The sequence below is a fragment of the Triticum dicoccoides genome, chromosome 4B (assembly GCF_002162155.2).
Source record: "Triticum dicoccoides isolate Atlit2015 ecotype Zavitan chromosome 4B, WEW_v2.0, whole genome shotgun sequence".
Lineage (NCBI taxonomy): Eukaryota > Viridiplantae > Streptophyta > Magnoliopsida > Poales > Poaceae > Triticum > Triticum dicoccoides.
The window spans coordinates 411,516,880-411,522,057 of record NC_041387.1 but is presented as its reverse complement, the minus strand read 5'-3'; the positions used below and the strand labels follow the sequence as shown (position 1 = coordinate 411,522,057).

General features: G+C 41.9%; 1 long non-coding RNA gene across 1 annotated transcript; it reads left to right on the top strand.

Annotated features, from left to right (window-relative positions):
- The first annotated feature begins 1,185 nt into the window (after window positions 1-1,185).
- Window positions 1,186-3,981, top strand: LOC119296411. Its single transcript, XR_005145191.1, has 2 exons — window positions 1,186-1,672; window positions 3,859-3,981. It is a non-coding gene; the product is annotated as an uncharacterized LOC119296411 (long non-coding RNA).
- The last annotated feature ends 1,197 nt before the right edge of the window (window positions 3,982-5,178 follow it).

Genomic DNA, 5,178 nt, shown 5'->3' with positions numbered 1-5,178 from the left:
GACAAAATCGCCAGCCCGCCGCACTTTGAGAGAGACGAGGAATGGGAAGCGATATGGGCTGGTGGATTACTAGAGCTAGGTGTCGCACGAAGGCCAAGAAATATGGTGATAGCGTGGGTTGGCCATATATGATGTAACTACACCGGGCTGCCATGTTTCAAACTCTTTCGGTCTACTGTGGAGAAGATTGGGTAGATTTTATACCACTGAATAAAAATATTAAAGAGTCCAGGCGCTCCACTGCGAGGTTTCTTGCTCCTTCTGGGTTGTCAGAACGCGTTCTTCTAAGTTTTACCGACACGTGGGACATCCAACATCTAGGTCCATTTGTCATGCAAGAAAATGGAGTTAAGTATAGTAGGAGAGACTCACCAACGGTCACGAATGTAGGTGGAGTACGTGCACGAATCACCCGAAAAAAGGAATACGAGCATGAAGAGAAGAGGTGAAGGCACCGACGTTGATACTCTTTGCCTCTTTCCCTAATACTGACAACGAGTACACGGTCAGCTCATTTCTGTATGAAGAGGCAGCTCACCTGATAATTTGGCAAGTGTAGTAGTTGTTCATGGGAACCATGCATGGACGAATCAAAGTTCGATCATGACGTGGTGGCACCTTTTTTATAAATTAAGTTATTCTATTCGACATAAGCAACATCATTTTCTCAATGGAACATGAATCATTCACACATGGAGCACGGGATGGTAGCCATGGACATGCTCAACCCTTTTTGGAGACTAATACACTACTTTTGAATCTGTTGGAAAAGGCAGTGCCTAGGAGGCGCTTAGGCACACCTAGGCACTAGGCAATGGCCAAACGCCTCGCCTAGGGCATAATTGGAGGTCTAGGCAGGGCAAGCAAGGAATTGCCTACCCAAGGAAGAAATCATGCCACATACTACACTGATATGCCAAACGGGTCCAATGGCAGTAGACGGTAATTAACTTATTTATATGCCCTAAACTAATATCAACACCCATATCTCTACCTAATAATAAAGCAAATTGGGTTTCTGTTCGTTTGTCATTAGCATTTTTGCTAAAAAGCCCATCCCTTTTTTAGTATTTAACCCGCAGTACAATTTAAAGTCTGTTTCTTCCTGAGATAACGATTCGTTTTTTGCAAAAAGGACCCTACCACCACCACCACAGCCCCGCCATATCCACTGCCGGCCTCCACAGACGGGCAGCGGCGCGCTTGCTGCGGCGTCCGCTCCGCCCGAGCCTAGTAATGGGGCGAGGCGTCGCGGCGGTGTTCCTGCACGCCTTGTCGGCCTTGGAGCTAGCCTTGGCGGGTGCGGGCCAAGGCGTCGCGGCGGAGGACGATAAGCAGACGGGCACGCGCCACCGGCGCGCTTGCCATGGGCATCCGCTTCGCCCGAGCCCAGGAGTGGAGCGAGGCGTCGCGGTGGCATTCCTACGCGCCTTGTCGCCCTTGAAGCTGGCCTTGGCGGGCCGAGGTGTCGCAGCGGAGGACGACAAGGCGGCCGTCGTGCTCTGTTGGGGCGAGGCATCGCGGCCCTTCGGCTCCGGCAGATGACGGCAGAGAGCCAGGTGTGGCTTGGCGTCTCCAAGAGCCACGAGGTCGTCGGTGCCGGCCATCGCGCCAGGCTGGACCAGCTGCTGCAGCCCCCCTGCGCCGTCGCCATCGCCATGGCACAAGAAGCGTGAGTTCCCCCTCGCTGTCGGAGGCTGGGTGTCGTTCTGCAGTGCAGATTTTCTAATTGAGTTTGTGAAAGCGTCGTCCACGTCTACCACTTCATGGGTCCATACACTGGGAACTCACGCGTGAGAACTTCCTGCTCACCAGATTTGGTTTCAGTTTCTCTATCTCCATCGAAGAAGGTCTGCACTTTGCCTCGAACAGTTTCATTATTACACTCATGACATGATTTACAGTACAGTAGTCTCATGCGTTGAGCTCAGAACACTGTAATACGGACATACATTTTCCAAGCATAAATTAATGCAGAAGTTATTGCAACAGGAGGGCCTCTAATTGTAATTCATATACACATTTCAGCTCAATAACCATATAACGCATCTTGCCCGAGCTTGATACTTCCGACTATCTCCATGTCTTTCGGGTCAAAGTTAGGTTAGCTCTATATACGAGCGGGCATTTTATTCTTTGGGAGCAAGCAAGAATCAATATATTCTCTCGCAATATTATCTCCTCCTTCCCCTTGTCTTCCTAATCCCCTGCAGATGGCATGACTAGATAGGTTCATAACAGTTGTTGTAACTATCCGTCCGGTCATGAATCAACAATTACAATTGTTTTGACTTCTACATCAGTTCAGCCGCCTATGGTGTACTGCCGCTGCCATTTAAAGATTTAAGTTGCCAGGTGGATATAGGCTCCATTAGATTGAAAGTAATGAAATTTTATTTGCCAACCTGGCTGCACTATGTGATGCTTTATTTATGTATATACTTAAAGTTCAAATGTGAATATGTGATGTATGCTTTACTCCTTATTTGATACTTGCATTTGGCGCAAGCACCTTGCTGTTCTGAGTAATGGTTGATATCTTACATTTAGCCGAGAAGCTGAAAACTTACGAGTTGGAAAACCTTCTAGATATACCTAAAAAGACCTTGAAGATATCTTCTACTAGACTGGACGAGCTGATTGACTGGCGATGGAGATGCAGCAGTGACCTGCAATTCTTTCTGCCGTGGATGGTTCATTTTGAAATCTTTTTTATATCTAACAAGACACAAGAAAACAACATATCTATCCTGTTATATTTACCACTATCATCTACAATGAGTGCTAAGTTGCCCAGAAATTTTAGTTGACTTCTGTTCAGAGTGATCTAAAAAATAGATAGCAAAAAAGAGTAGTGGGTATTACATTTAGATTAGTTACATTTGGGCAAATAAATGAGTAGAAGTCAATTTTGTTTGCTTGATGTTTCACTTCTTTGATCTCTTCATCATTCTCATTTTGTTTCATTGCTTACCATTTGTTCGAAATTTTTTCTAGCAATGGCAAGCATGGTTAGGGCGAGCAACGAGGGTTCCTGTAGTGCATAACCATTTCAAGTCACCCAAGTTCTAAATAGAGATCAGAAGTGCCAGCTACTGAAGCAAAAAAAAGGACCTGATACACGTTATAATCATGGACTACTGATATACCTGATGCATTTCTTCATGATGGTCGTTTTCCTTTCGCCAGATCTTACATGTTTAATTATGTGTGCTCGGAACCAAAAACTGATTGAGATCTTCAGTTCTTACTTGCAGATGTTCTGTTATTCAGAGTAATTCAGTTTCCAGTCTCTGTGTATTAATCAAATTATGGGTTATTTTCAACCATATAGGATTTTATTATATGTTCAGTTATGCTTCCATGGGTTTTGCATATGTATTAACAAAACAACCAGACTGCTATTTTGTATATACTTGGATCAAAGGGTGTACAATTAATTTGCTCTTACGAAAGGAATGAGTAGGCAGCTAGCAGAATGAGAGGACAATCATGACAAGCGAACCAACACATAATAGTGATCCCACAATTTTTACAACTTCATTCTACTTTACTTTGGTATGGATATGCATTTTTATCCTTGGAGTACTTTGGATTTTAAGTGGGAATCATTGGTTCTTTTCTTCTTAATATTTTACTTCTTATAATTACAAATACCAATTTTAGAGAATTGAGCTCGTACTTAAAATTCAATTGAGTATGAAGCCACTGCCCATTGTGTGAAAGAAACGATTATAACATTGTACTCTAACAAATCACACATATAGAGAAATGTTATTTTCGAGTCTCCTTAACCTACTGATCTTTTTTTAGATATATGAAACTTGCATTTGTTTTTTTAATTCTTCTGCAATGCAGGTGATATTCCTAATGGTTGCTGTCGACGCTAAAAAAATTACTCCTGAAGCACTAGAAGTGCCCTCTCTATGGCGCATCACTCACTGGATCCAGATGGGCAACATTCCGCTTCAAGATTAAAGAGTACAGTTTTTGCATGCTATCATTGCTTATCCAAGAGTAATCTACCATGTGCCTAATATATATACATGATTGTTGCACCATCACAAGATTTCCATTATATACATGGGCATAACTTTCTTTACTGTGAATTAATCGACAGATGCTTCTATTTTAAGGAATGGCAATGCTAAATTCTACAGTGGTACTCTCTACTCTGTCGAATGTTTACAAACACCACAAAGCTAGAGATCTATTGTGGAAACCTTTGTTTCTTTTGTTCGTTATAACTTCTTAGTGTAAAAATAAATATGGCTTGTCCATTACGAAATGAATATGTAAGATTTATTACTTTACAAAGTTGAATTGTTCCTGACAATTACATATGAAAGTGCATATAATTGAGTTGTGCCGACTTGCTGTTTCTAAAATGATAAGCTGGAGCTGGAGTTACATATGAGAGTAGAGATAATTAAGTTGTGCTCCTGACTTGATTAACAAAAGCTACAGAAGAAAGGGACAAAATACCAGAAAGCTGAAAATTCGAAGAAAGGTGGAAGTAGGGAACTACACAACTTGATTCAAGGTTACGAAGGGACAAAGGGCATTGATTGAGAAGGAGAAAACAATAATGGGCCGAGACAAGGATATAGTGCTCAATTAGTAAAGAGATATGTGGGAAGTGGAGCAGCGAGATGCAAATGGAATTTTTGTGACTCATTGAAGGTGAGCAAAACTTCAGAAAAGAAATTGCAACTGAAGTAGAGCCTCATCACCAAGAGAACATAGGGATTTTAAGTTTTTTGTAGCCTGCACCGGAGACTGTAGAGTTAAGTTTCTACATCTCAGTGTACAGTTTAACTATATCAGGTTATTTACTATGTAGTAAATATTTGCTTTTGCCATTGCTGATCATGTCCTTCTCTCTGTGCTTGGAAGCATAAACTTACTTAGTGATCCTTTTCTGTTAGGCTAAACTTACATCCTTCTGCTAATAGTTTAGTGATCTAATGATTCTAATGATTATTCAAAAGGGACGTTGCATGTTCCTAGATGCATAGCCTTTCTTATATATGTTTTGGTAACACTGGATTTTTTTAGGGATAACACTGGGATTTTAGTTTTTTTGTTGAATTCTGAAACTGAAATCCGAATAAACCATATCTTGAAAGGCCAGCATAATGGAACTTCAAATAAATGCTAATCTACACTCACACTGCA